The sequence below is a fragment of the Tamandua tetradactyla genome, chromosome 24, assembly GCF_023851605.1.
Source record: "Tamandua tetradactyla isolate mTamTet1 chromosome 24, mTamTet1.pri, whole genome shotgun sequence".
NCBI lineage: Eukaryota > Metazoa > Chordata > Mammalia > Pilosa > Myrmecophagidae > Tamandua > Tamandua tetradactyla.
The window spans coordinates 26279714-26294865 of record NC_135350.1 but is presented as its reverse complement, the minus strand read 5'-3'; the positions used below and the strand labels follow the sequence as shown (position 1 = coordinate 26294865).

The 15152-nt window shown below is 36.0% G+C and overlaps 1 pseudogene; it reads right to left on the bottom strand.

Moving 5' to 3' along the window:
* Positions 1–350: 350 nt before the first annotated feature.
* On the bottom strand, positions 351–13074 carry LOC143668475 (alcohol dehydrogenase E chain-like; annotated as a pseudogene).
* Positions 13075–15152: the final 2078 nt, after the last annotated feature.

Genomic DNA, 15152 nt, shown 5'->3' with positions numbered 1-15152 from the left:
TAATAAGAATAATATGCATCCATATTGGGCCAGGAATTTTTACAAATGTATCACACTAATGCAAAATGTAAAAGGAGAAATTTCCTGTAGGTGTAGGGGAAAGTGAGTACATGGAGAGTACTTTCTGTGCCATTTTTTGTAAACTGAAGTGCTCTAAGAAGCATGTCATATTTTAAAAACTCAAAAAAAAGTTCTCCAAGAAATTTATGTTTCTTTTGGAATGCTCCCATATGCATTTATTGATAGCATCTCGGAAGGGCAGAATCAATGCTGTTTTTGTCTTGTGTTCTAGATCATGAGGGGCATGGGACAGCCAGAAGTCAGGTGCAAGCGAAGGTGTCTGCATGGCCTCAAAATGTCAGGATGGTATGGATACTGAAATAAAACATGAAATATTTTATTTTAACATCAGATATTTGATACTCTTTCTTAAGAGGGTCCGAGGAGGATTTGATGTGTCTCATTGTATGAGCCTGGTTGCATTGTAGCCACTTCATTCCCATCTTTATATATTCAAGTGGAAATGAATAAAAAGGAAATTCATCTTTTACTAGTTCTCTCTCATATTCTCTTAAGACTTAAGCCCATTCATCACATCCTATTATGACTTCTTTTCAGAATTCATTCTATATTAGCATCTTCAGAATACCGTTTTTGGAATTCTGAAATGTCTGGCATATTAATGAATATAAACCAACAATGGCTTATAATATGTAATAAATTCTTGCTATCTGCCATGCACTTTGTAGATGCTTTTCATGCATTATCTCTTTTGAACTTCAATCTAAACGAAGAAGCCAAGAGACAATGACTAAGATTTCTTGACCACTGTTTTCCACATTATTTATATATATGTTTATGAATGTGTATAATATAAATATATGAATGTATGAGCTCTTGTCAGTCAGTGTAAGGTAATGAAAAATAAATAGACTTTGCCAAGAGCCACAGGAACCAATAGAGCCCATGCAGCCAGAAATCCTTAGAGCAGAAGGAAAACGCCCCTGAGGAAGCGTTATGAAATGAGAAGAGAAAGCTAACAGATGTCAGCATGTGCCCTCCCAGCTTAAAGAAGAATTCTGGACTTCATCAGTCCTTTCTTTGGCATTAAGGTATCTTTCCCTTGATACCTAGTTTGGACATTTTCACAGACTTAGAACTGTAAACATGCAACTTAATAAATTCCCCTTTTTAAAAGCCAAAAAAAGAAGCTTTGCTAAGTAATAGGTCTAACTTTGAATTCTGCTTCTGCTTACTAACCATATGTCCACTCTCAGTCTCAGTTTTCTGTAGTATAAAATGGTGAAATTTAGACTAGCATATCAACATTCATTGTAATTTACATGCAATAAGAAAGATAGACATTTAGTGAAGTAGCTGATGCTTTGTGAATGCTAGTTTCTTCAGGATATACATAGGAATATTTCTGTCAGGTACAGTGTCTAGTATAATATTATATGTGTGTGGTGGCATAAGAAACACTATTTAATTTGAAAATCTCGTGAGAAGAAGAGTGAGGCTACAGAAAAGTAGGAACTGTAGAGCTAGAAGTTGAAGGTTGAATATAACTGACTGTTACAGGTTTTGCCCCCTATAAATGCAGGTGACAAAATGCATCTTATTAAGTTATGGTATAAGTTGAATGTTTAAGATTTAAATGGTATTGGCTTATATTCCTAACTTATATTTAAACAACTTTTCATATCTCACCCTTTTACAGTAACTTTTATTTGTGAAAAAAATCTTTGAAAATGGCAAAAATTAATACCAATAATAGTGTTTTTATGAGGAAACTACTGCGATTTGTATAGGAAACAACCCCAATGTAGCTCCACCTACACCTATAATGAAAGTTTGGGACATCCTGATTATATAATAAATTTCTATCCATCAGTAGTCATCCTGTATTAAGGGGCCAGGAAGAGGCTGTGGGGGCTGCATCTTCTGATGATGACTATATGACTCTGATCCTCTTTCCTTACAAGGGTAAGTGTCCTACTGTCAAAAGGCTGAATTGCTCTGATCATTTAGGTTTGTGGCAAGCCTCAAAATTTGGCTTTACCAGAATTGAAATGCAAAGCAGCTGTTCTTGGTTTCTCACCATTAAATATAAAATGTTCTACATGCAAATGAACTGGTAAGGGAAAACCAACCCCTCCACTCCACTGTTTTTCTCATCCTTCTACAGTCCTATGGATATGTCAAATCTCTGAACCAATAAAATTTTCTCTGTAAGCCTACCCCACCTCATAAAGCGAGAAGGAAATGATTTACCTCTTTCCAGAGTGCAGCAGGTCAAATACTTCACTGATTTTTTCAAATGGTAAAACATTGGTTATTAATGGATCTAAAGGATACCTGCTGGCTATAAAATTAGCCACAAGTTTGGGGATGGAATCTTTACTCTTAAAGCCTGAAAAGAGAGAAATATTTTTGATAGATTCAGACAGGGGTGAGTAGGAGAATTGAAGAGGAAACTTTTCAAGTGAATTAAAATCAAAGCATATAAAGTGAGCCACATTCCATTAACTGCTACTACTGGGGTTTATAAAATATAGTGGGCTTTAATATCCTTTTGCAACAATTAGACTTTTTTAACTTGTTGTTTACCCATCCCCAGTCAATTAAGACACTTCATTATTCAGCTGTCTCATAGAGAAATTATGGTACAGATGATTATGTCCAAATTTACGGATTGAATTTAGGAGTTGCCTAAATTTGAGCAATGAGTGCAGATATTAACAATTGTTATGGGTTTTCTGGGTCCTGTTGGGATTTTAGTTCCCTATTCACCTACCAGTATCAAAAGAGGTTTTGTTTATAGTTCCTAGCTGGGACATCAGATATTATGTCTTGGGAACTTCAGTCTGCCTTAGTTCCACATATAGTTGATTTGGAGCCTAAAGATATACCAGGATTTTTAATTCGTCTTTGACCACATTGCTTTTCAAAAGTTGACTTGTCACTTATAAAATGGGACAAATTCTGAGGTTAGTAAGAATTCAGCCGTTAAGCCTAATTACATACCACCAAAAACTGCCCCTTTCCAGGTGCATCCAGTCAATAGCAACATAGGGTTCATGGAGAGGTTTTGGGATCCTGGAGGCACCCCTACAATGACGCTTATGCCATATGACTCATGACAGCACAACAGGGCCTCCACCTGGAATGAAGTTAACATTCAGCATTGTAAAATAGGTCCTCTGATAGTTCCCACTCATGATACATGGTAAGCGTTCACGTAATAACAGCTAGACTGTGAGTACGTGGAGGATAAAGATTTTGTCATTTGCTTCTTTTTTCCTTGTCACACGTAGGCTAGTGCTATGACTTTAGTGAATGCCCAGAAAATTAGTTTGGCTGAGTGATTGAACAAATTTTTGCATGCATAATATTTGCTTATCAATATTAAAAAGGTAAATAAACATCATTGTGAATGTATATAAAGTTTTCTCGTCCAGCAATGGTTATACGTCTTCACCATATGAATCGTAGGCCTTCTAAGTTGGCATTATCATTTGGCTAATCAAATGTTTAATTGGTTAATCATTTTTCATTTATTTATTTAGGAGGCAATTTGAACCTCTATTTGGAACTAGGCATTTTGAGCAAGATGTAATGTTGATTACATCATCAAAATTTGTGTTCCCATGATTCCCTCCATTTTTAATGGATCCCTATTTTACTGTCCAGCTCTAAAATGGTTATGTTGTAAATCTTACATTTGACACCCCATAATTTGTATTGGTTTTACTTTAAACTACACCTATTCTTCTTTTTTTTTTTTTACATGGGCAGACACAGGGAATTAATCCTGGGTCTCTGGCATGGCAGGCGAGAACTCTGCCACTGAGCCACTGTGACCCGCCCCACACCTATTATTCTTGAATCTCAAAAGACTAGAGAGAGCCTCCTCCTTCCAGTTATGTTTTTAAACACATATTGTAGTAAGAAAATAGTTTAGGATTCACCAGGGCTATATATAATTGTTGATCCTTTGGGTTTTGAGTATGATGTTTGGAAGACCACCTATCCACAGTGGCTGGCAGATATTTGGTATTATGAAATAGACTAACAATGCTGTCCATGGAAAAATAGGAGAAAAACATTATAAAAGAACCTAAGGAGAAAAACTGTCATCTGGCAAAATGTTGGATTTTCTTGGAACATATTGTCCCAGATCAAGGCTGCAAAGATTATTACTCTCAGGGTGCTGCTCCATTGGACTAACACTGCCTGAATTTACTGGGGAATCTCAACAATGGGAATTGATTGATCTCTGGGGACTTTCTCATGTGGGTTCAAGAGAGTTCTGGTTAGGAAGATAATGGCTGGAGATATGTTACCCATCACAATCGATCATATTTATATTTATTTGAAAGGCATATCATGAATATTCCAAAGGTGTTGTAAGCACTTTAAGATTAGAAATAGTATTTGACTATAGTAACACTAACTAATATTTATTGAGTGCTTACCCTTAGCTAGGCAGACCTATGCTCAGTGTTTATCATGCATGTAATGGTATGCAATCGTATTTTATCTTGTAAGATATGTATGCTGTTTTAATGCTATTTTAATGCATGCAATGCTATGAGATACTTATGTCTTAAATTTTTTTTGTAGTAAAATCTGTCATCCTTTTTATGCTTCAGCTCAACTCATAGATATTGGATATCTATTGAGTGCCAGGTACTGTTCTGCTTGCTGTGGGGATATCTAGTAATGCATTAAGGCAGTAACATTCTTTAGGGCAAATTTGTATTAATAAAATGATTTTTGGCCTAAAACAAATCTGAATTCATTAAACATAAAAATAATTAAAACATTTTTTTAAGAATGTGGAAAAATTAAAATTTCCCAGTTTGAAAAGAGAATTTGTAGTAGTTATATTTTGAAATTTTTACTAAATTTGATAAAATATGTTTATAGTGGCTTAATATAAAACAAACTCTAAAGGGAAACTATGACTTGAGACATGTTTGGTTAGCTGATGGAATGAGAAATTCCTTATAATAATGAATAAAGTAAAGGTAAGTGAGAAACAAGAAATATAGCACTTCAATTTAAAATGATAAAAGTAGCACTTATACATTATATTTATATTCTTTTGTTTAAAAACATACCCTCTTTTAAAGAAGCATGAATCAGAGCATGTCAGCGTACATACCATGGTATCCAACCGACCAATGACTTCGAAGGAAAAGTCCACACCACCCCTGCTTATTTCCTTCAGCACCTCATGGATGGGTTTCTGGAAGTCGTGAGGGCTGATGCATTCAGTGGCCCCCAGCTCTTTGGCTTTTGCAAATTTGCCCTTGTTGATATCCACCCCAATGATCCTGGCTGCTCCAGCTGCCTTACAGGCAGTGATGGCAGACAACCCGACTCCTCCAAGACCAAACAGCACAGGTGGAACCCGGGGTGACCTGCGTTTTCAGAAACGACAAAAATGGATAAAGTAATGATTGGTAGCCACAGTCTGTGCTGTGCCAACTATTGACCTTTATCAGGAATTACTTGTACTCTTTCATCCAACCTGCTGTGAAAATGTCTTTTTTTTTTTTTCTGGTGCTTCAAGTTTAAGTTGAGTAGGCTGAACTAAACCTGAATTCCTGAACTTTGCTGCAAAGTAGTCTCACCTAGGGAACTTTACAAATCCCAAATATGCATGCCATAATACATACTAGTTAAATTCATATCTTTGCAGGTAGGCAGCCCAGTTTGGAATCAATGGAATGGATGATCTTTGAGCTCTGAATGACCAGTTCCAATCTTGGGGAGGCTCTCAGTAGCTCAAATCCAGTGATATTCAGCTTCATTTTACCATATGTACAGATAGGCAATTGAAATAATGAGTGAAAAGGATATTCTAGGAGACTGAAGAAATCCAGTCAGTTCCTTAAAACTAAACTTTTTGGCTCATTAACTTTCAGTAGGCAGTTCTATTAAAATGTGAACAGAAATGAACTGTTAAATATAGTGGATTTATTCTTAGCTTGAAGTAAATCTAAAAACCGGGGATCTTCAACAGGTAATTTAAGATAATACCACTTGAGATCTATGTGATTTTAGGGTTTTTTCCCCAGGCTTAAAAAGTATGCTAATGAGCAAACATGCAATGAAAAGTTGGTCTACCTTTTAAAAATACATAATATTCATTATTATGATTGACCTCAGCCCCTGCTTTGTGTGTAGGCACATTTGTACCTAGATGATGTACTTGGAGGAAGGATTTAGTGCTGGAGTCACAGAAATCTGAAGAAGACATGCTCTCTAAAATACTGCAATTGGCTATGGACTGTTTCATAAATCTAATCTTCCAAGATCTGCCTTAGTGTGGGTAAAATATTCCTCTGTCCCAAGTAATTTCTTTGTAAGATCCTCTGAGGAGGGTTTATTCACTCATTAGTTCGTCAAATGTTACTAAATTCTATAGGGATACTACACCACTATCTACCTTATTTAGAAATATACAAGGTTTGTGGTTGTAATTTCAAAGTGATGGAAATTAAGGACTATGATTTAAGATACCAGAGGAGTTTTCAGAAATATATTTTAATCTTAGCTTTCTTGAAAACTAGTTGTGAACTTTGGACATACAGCTTTAATTTATGTCTCTGGACCTCTGATTTTATTATCAATAAAATGAAGTGATACTCTTAGATTGTAGTTCTGAAACCTTTTTGGAGGAGAAGGTTTTAAAATTTTTCATCTTAAAGTCTATCACTTCTGAAATGGGTGTGTATATTAGAGTGTATATGTGTATTCATTGCAGAGGCATGAAATGTAGGAGTAAAATCCTGTATAAATCCTGTATAAATGCACTACTGAAGATTCATTAATTTCCTCCCAGCAATCCTGGAAAATGCCACAGAATGATTGTGTTGAAGACATTGGTTTGGAGGATATCAAGTAGGGCTTTGAAACTACTGTTGCTTCTAATTCTGGGGCCAGGGGATCCATGTATTAGAAGTTCCCCAAAGACATTTCCTTTAACTTGACTGCCTCAGAACCTAACAGAACCTCCTTTAGCTGATCCCTGTATGTGTAGAATAAGTGATTAAATGAACTCCCAGCTCTAAAATATAATAAATCCCCAAAATTCAATGATTGAAGAATAACTAATGATAACTAAATCTTACTCTTTAAAATAAGTATCAACACCTTGTTAATTTGTGATAAGCAGGTGAATTTTTATAGGCTTATTTCCTTTATCATATTATCCTATAATCATTTCCCTAAATTCTATGATGTATATCAATGCTATTATGGTAGCAGGTGGAAAGTTATTACTTAATTTATGGGGATAGTTCCTGGGAGTCTAGGAAGGAAATTTTTCCCTCTTTGTTCCTGACAGTCTGAATATAACTGGTATTATCATCTCTTATCATTCTCACTTTGGCCACTTTGACTGCAGACCCATAACCAGTAGAAAATCTGCAGCCAATGAGGCAGACTTTCTCAAGCGGTGCTGCTGCATCAATCTTGACCACTGAGATCTCATCCACCACTGTGTACTCAGAGAAGGTACTGGTGTGGATGAAGTGGTAGATGGGCTTCCCTTTGCAGGTGAACCTGGTAATGCCATCCTGCATGGTCTCCTGATGGCTGGTCAGTCTGGTCATTGTAACAGAGAGAGAGAAACAGAAGGGTATGAGATGGGAGCTTAACTGATGTGCAAACTCATTGACTCTACATGCAAAGTGTCAGAAACATACTTCTCTGTCAAGCATAAGTTGGCTTCTGGGTGTTTACAAATGGCACATTTTCCACATTGGGAATTAAACAGTGGGATGACTTTATCACCTGGAAGAGAATAAAACAAAATTCATTTTGAATTTCTGCCCAAGAATTAATAGACCAAGAACTTAAAGCTTAAGTGTATATATTAAAGGTGTATGTCTTGGAAAAGTCTCCCAAGAAATACATGCAGTCACCTCAATGTCTTTGGTGATTGCCTGTAACTATTGTTTATCAGCCTGATTTCTTTTTTTTGCATTTGAATAAAGATTTATTCTTTTCTTAGGAAAAACAGAAAGTTAGGGAAATAGACTACATTTTACAAACCACATTAATTTGTAATTAGTCCTAACCCTTCCTGACCCAGCTGTCAGATGCTCTAGCTGTTTAACAAGGACCATAGGATGTACAAGACAACATTAGAGAAGGACATAAGACAAACAGAAGTTGATGAGAGTGCCGTCTTTCCAAGTGATCCCTCCCTTTCCATTTTGGAAAAGTTGCCTGAACTATGCAGCTAGTCAGCACTTAGACAATGTGTCTCCCCCTATAGACTAACCCCTGCCCCTACCTTTTCCCAAAGCACTTGGGCTCCTTAAGCTCTCACTGCCCTAACAAAAATTATCAGCTAAGATTTTCTTCAATATTTCAGCAGTCACACCTAGTGAATTGGAAAGTAGGGGTATTGAACTCCAACAATTCACATCTATTATGCACTTATTTCCATAACTGAATATGGGGAAACAGATTTTTTAGTCATCTTACTCAGATCTTAAGATTAATTTAAAACCACATAAAGTACTTTTAGGTCCTTAGAGACAGACATGATATAAATTAAGTGGTTTAATGATTAAGAAGAATAAAGACATAGGTAAAAATAGCTCTAACAAGATGACCTATGGCAGGGAGGGGGACACAGCCTGATTTTTATGGACCTGAGAGTCCCAAACAAAAATGTGTGAATGTGGAAAATAACATAAATTTGTGTTATTTATACTATGCATACTTACCTTTAATTGCATCTAGATTTCTTCTGGGGCTGTATAAACTTTGTCTTATTCAATCCTTAGTTAATTAAATCTTAAGTATTCTCATAGTAAATATTAATATATAATTTAATTGCCAAACAGAGCATCATAATGAAGATCTGATATTATATAATAGTTTGTGTTACAATAATATGAGCGTGTTTGTTTGTTTTGTATGCTATATGGTGGGATCACATTTTATTATTTTTACAAGTGAGTATCCCATTATTGCAGCACCATTTGTTGAATTTGTTTGTTTGTTTTACTTGTTTGTTTGTTTTTTGGGAAGTACATGGACCGGGAATCGAACCAGGTCTCCTGCAGGGCAGGTGAGAATTCTGCCACTGAACTACCGTTGCATCCCTATATGAATGTTTTTATACCCATGATTTACAAAATCTCTTGGCCTTTAAGAAAGACTGTGTTATCTTTACTATGAAGCGAATGCTTATTTTTTGTTTATTATTTTGATCATTTTTAATTATTTTCAAGGAAAGCTAATAATAATGGCTCAAAGAGGAGGAATTTGAGAAATTTCTCTTAATACTTCAAGCATTCTTGAGGTAGGGACTTTTGGCAAATCAAAATTTATCCTGATTTAAATGGATTCTACTGGTTAAGTTAATTTATGAATTGTCTATTTTTCTCCTAGAGTGGAGGGAGCATGAATGAAAAGTAAGCATGCTAATTTATTATTTCTATGTTCTTTAAAAGATTATAGTAAAATTTCAAGCACAATCCAGACCACTTATTTTTTCTGGTCATCGGTCAATAAAATATTTGTTAAGGGTCTACTGACTAAAGAGAATTTTTTTTTGGAATAATTATATTAAATATGGAATAATTTTGTTAAAATTAAACATAATTTAATCTTTAATCATCCATGCTACTCTTTCTACATGATCAAACTAATAGCTGGACTATTACATTTCATGTGGTACAATTTATATGGAAATGATAGCATGGGAATTTTCTAGTATATTCACCCCTTACCTCTAAATTCATCTATGTTATTACACAGTAAAGTGAAGAGAAAATAAATATTAAAATTAAAATATTTAGTTGATAATTTATAACCAGACTTTTTTTGGGTTTGGTTAAAGGTAATAAAGTAGACATTGTTCTGCCAAGCCTCCTCCATCTGGTCTGTTTCATTTGTGCCATGTTCAAGAAGGGAGGCCACATAGGAAGAGAAAAATGTGAACAGTCTCCACTGCCGGACATAAACGGTATCATGTTGATTCAGCCATAGCTGCAGAGCATCATCCTGTTAACTCAGTGAATCACAATTGCTATTTACTAACCCAGAGTCTTGGGACATAGACATATCTTTTCTCCTCAACTCAGGAATTTTTCCCTTTTCCAAGTGTAGTTTTATTTTGTGCCCCGAAAGAAGACAGTGTTCAAAATTCTAAAATGGAAGTTCTTAGAGTGTGAACCCCAGGGCGGCAGTCACTCTGTCTCCTTGGTCTTCCAGTGTCCCGGGATCTAACCTGGTGCCTGATATCCAGGAGGGGCTCCATGAGTCACTGCTGAAGGGGAGAATCATGAGGTCTGTCCCAGGGACCTGCCTGGACACATGAAGGAAGTCAGGCAGGGAGAAAGGAAACAAGGACACCCCTGTCTAGTTCCAGTTCCACCATTGGCTGCTGCGGGGACCTGTGCAGGTCTTTCATGTCTCACTGCCTCAGTTTCCTCCTCCAGGCTGCTTGACCTTGGGAGGCCTGAATGCAGACACATCCCCTGAGTGAATCCTGTACCTGGTTTGACTGCAGTCACCCCCTCACCAATGCTCTCCACGATGCCGGCTCCCTCGTGGCCTAAGACCACAGGAAGTGGTGTGAAAAAGTACCCACAAATCACAAAGTCATCTGTGCCACAGATTCCTGTGGCCACCATCTGTGAGGGAAAGGGAGAGGGATTAGATTCAGAGAGAATTATGTCCCCAAATTGGCCTATTTTACTGAATTCTCTCCATTGGGCTTCTAAAGAGTTTTCAAAGTTTTTGCTAAAACCTACTCATCCCCCCCAAAAAAATTCAGTTTGCCCGGTGATTATGCAATCTAAAATCATCCTGCACTTTCCTTTCCTGTATTAGACAATTTGAAATAATCTACTAAATTATTGTTTCAGTAATATGTAAGACTTATATACAATAATGCATGTTTTCCAAAGTAGAAATTGCATAATAGCCCAAGGGAACTATTTTATAGTCTACCATGTAAGGCTGACTGATTTTGAAATCTTATTATATATAAATTTGCACTGTATTTCTATACAAGCACATAAATTCTTTTTGTATTTTACTGGGATTACTTTGGTCATTAAAAAAATTTAACAATATATGCCATTTATATTTTTCTGTAACAGCCAATGTAATTCTATTGTCCTGATTATCACAAATTATATAAAAATCTTCGCTTAATGAATATTTGTTTTTTCCACTTTTTAATATTCTCTCATTTCCATAAGCCTATTTTAATAGGGGCAGAAAAATTTTTACCTGAATGCGAACTTCATAGGCCTTGGGGGGTGCAACCTCCACCTCCTCAGTGGAAAAGGGTTTCTTTAGCTCCCAAAGCACAGCTGCTTTGCATTTTATTACCTGAAAAATCAAACACAGAATAATACTTGTTTTCCCTCAATTTTCAAGTCAGGGACCTGGTCTTTTCTTTTTTGTATGTTTAATATTAACCTCATCTCTAGTATGAACAACTACTGTATAGATATGAGCAACACCTGGTTGGCAAAAGAATAAAATTATTTATATATATATAAGTAACAAGGAAATAGAAGCAGAAAAAGTAATTGGGTGACACTGAAGTAAATATATTTTTCTAGGTCATTTTTGCATGTCTTTGTTTCTCAAAGGAGATTTATCCTTGATGAATTTTAATGCTGTCCTGCAAAGGATTTTTGACCTCCTCCTCTTGGCTTGTACATGAAGACACCTGTCACTATTATTTCATTGACATTAGCAGAAAGACTGTCTACTCATGTGAAAACCTACTGCCTACTTGCTCAGTTTTTTGCCCAAGCCAAAACAATCTTAATTTATGAGAACAGGTACTATTTGCCTTCTGCCCAGGGAATCTATTCTTTGTTTCATAGTTGCCCTGCTTGCCTCTTTCTTTGACTTTTGCCTTTCTACCACTTCTGTGTGTTTCTTGTTTATAATACTCATTTGGAACATTGCTTTTGAATATCTGTTTTATTATTTAATTTATGCATAGCAACTCCTTCCAGAATACATTGGAATAAAAAACGCACATGTTAAAGCTAGAGAATGAAAAATACAAACACACACTCCCTCATGAACACATATGTAATTTAAAATCAAGAGAATTGTGCTTGTGCTTGAATTTCTATAACTTCACCCTAGATGTTCTTCAAAATAAGAGATAAACATATATTTCCAATGTTTGAAAAGATCCTTAAATCCTGTTTTCAAGGCTACAAAGTTTGTGCAATAACTGTGCTTTTAAAGTAGAGATTAGACATACTCTGACAATATGGTAAAGACAATTACATTGAAATTTTTTGCTTTGAAATTCATTTCCATTACGTATTACATAGTTTTCAAATCCTTCCTATTTTTAGGCTTTTTGCTGTGGCCAATGCCACAATAAATACAAGAGTACTTATAAAGTGTCCTCTGATGGCAGTGGGTTCTGAGTGTTGCCTGTGATTGACAGGCTTACCTTGTCCTGTCCAAGGGGCTTTCCATACTTGATCTTTAACCCTTACAGGGATGCTACCAGGTGGGAGCTATTGGATTCTGACCTTATTTACAGATGCAAATATTGAGGCTAAAATTCACTGATTAGTTTTCCCAAAGTCACAAATTGGCTGTCCAAAGAAATAAAGTGCGTCCCTAGTTACCTTTCGCTACCACATAACACATTTAAATTATGGTTTTTGAATATGTGATAATTTATGATTAAAATATTTCTAATTTAAGTTTTCAAATTAGTCATGATAGACTTGATAAAATATCACTCTAACTAGTGCATATGTATTTAATGGAAGAAGAGAAAACTTAGCAAACATAGATGATATCTATTCTGTTAAAGATAAATGGAAATGGGACTGAGGGCTAGGATACATTGCGTATTGTAGCACAATTGTATATTGTATTTCAGTATGCATTGTTTCCAATTAGGTATGAAAATTCATTATCCAATAAAACTATATTCCTTTATTTATTATACAATAAATATAATAAATTAATATTTATTTATCTATAATGAAAAAATATTTCTAAAGTAAAATTCTTTTTGCTTACTTTTCCTGCTGTGCTCATGTTGCATCTGTCTTTTCTGCAGGCTCAGACACTGGTAAATTCCTGTGGACTTCTTGCCTGTTTGAGGACACAACGTAGATATATTGCCAGATATTTCATTTGCTTGAGTAACACCCAATTCTACACATTTGATCAGGGATCTTTAAGCCACACCTACATTTTTCAGACAACATGAAATCAGTCAGGAAAGGACACTGACTGAAGAGTATTGAAAATCCAATTTTCTTCGCCAGCATGTCAGATTCAGATATTTTGATTTTCTTAGGCTTCCCTACACATAATGTTACACATTTCCCTACACATAAATGTTAATCAACCCCTTCTTTTTTTGCCATTTCATATTTATAAATATGAAAATTTCATATATATGAATTTATATTTCATATTTATCACCCCCCCAATCCCACAGAATTAGTACAGAGTTCTATTTTCTCTTTGTCTGTGATAACCTCCAACTTCCAATCTATTTGTTGTAGCTCAGAAGAAGGAGTAAAGAAGCAGAACAGATGAGGTAAAAAAGAGAGAGATAGGGGCCAAAAGAATGTGTTTGATTTTGCACCCTCCTCTTCAGAGCAGAAAAATGAGGCATTTTAAAAGTTCACAGAAGGTGCTCACTGTCCCTGATAGTTTCTGCCCCATTCAATACCAATTAATGTTGTCGACAGAGTGTCACCTTGTGTCAGGCTGTTCGAGGTACCATGTGGATGGCAAAGTTGAGTAAGAGATGGCCTCTACTTAGACCAGGAGCCAGTATGGGACAGTTATGGTCATTAGGTCTGCATAAACCCTTCCTCTGACTAGTTGTGTGAGCATGAAGACATTATTTAACTTTTCTTTGCCTTAATTTCCTTATTTGTAAAACAAGCAAGAATAATTGTACCCACCTCATATGGCAGTTTGGTGAACAAATGAGAAAATCCATAAAGCACTCATGAAGCACTGTAAATAAGGAAAGCCTCAATAAATGTAGGCTATAATTATTATTCATGAAAGAATGTTACAATTGATGGGGAATTGGGACAGACAGGCAACCTAGTCTTGTACACATCACCCTGTCTGGGAAGTACTGTGTATCTGGAATAAGGTGGTGCTTTGGAAACGAGAATGGGAGGAGAGATACTCTCCTGAGAATAAAATTTCTACTCTAATTCTAGAAAGGAGGCTTTTTAGAGGAGCAGACATTTGAACTTGACTTTAATTCACCTTGGTAAATAGAGATAAAACTTTTCACTTTGTCATTTCTGTTGTCTTTGATTCATTGTAACTGATATGTGCAGGGAGTGCAGGAATTTGAGTTTTCTTTTCCCATACATGGTAGTCCTGTAATCCATTATGCATGTCATTGTTTTATTAGATGTAATTTTCACATGATGTTATAACATAAATGATATATCTCTCTAGAATTGCCCAGGGAAGAATTTCATGACTGGTTTATGGCAGAGGGAGTAGTGCTTTTTGATGTATTCATTCAGAGTCACACCAAGGCTGGAAAGCATTTTCCAAGTAGAGAGGTATTACTAGGCTCATCCCTAGTATTCATGATTTAAAAAATCTTTATCTCTATTATTTTCTAAATTTAAGCCACTTCTTCACTCAAGCCCTCTCTCACCAGGTCTCTTCTCCTCTTCCATCTCCTGGCTCCATCAACTCCAACCCAAACTGAGACCCAGATCAAGGCCCCCCTCATGGAGTTATGGTTGCTCCATGAGACAGTCACTCTTCTCTCCCTGCATCCCTTTAGCTCAGGCATCCCTCCTGTGGTACTGGGACCCATTCCCCCTTCTGTTGCTTTCTGTGTTAGTGTAGAGATCAATCTCTCAAACTCTACTAGAAATTTCTGATCAGAGGCCTTCTTATTTTCATTTATCGTCTCAATTGCATCTACTACAATGCCATGTGTGCCAGTTTGAAAAGATGTATGTGCCCTAGAAAAGCCATGTTTTGATCCTAATCCCATTTTGTAAAGGCAGCTGTTTCTTCTAATCCCTATTCAGTATTGTATTATTGAAACTTCAGTTAGATCATCTCCCTGGAGATGTGACTCAGTCAAGAGTAATTGTTAAGCTAGATTAGATGAT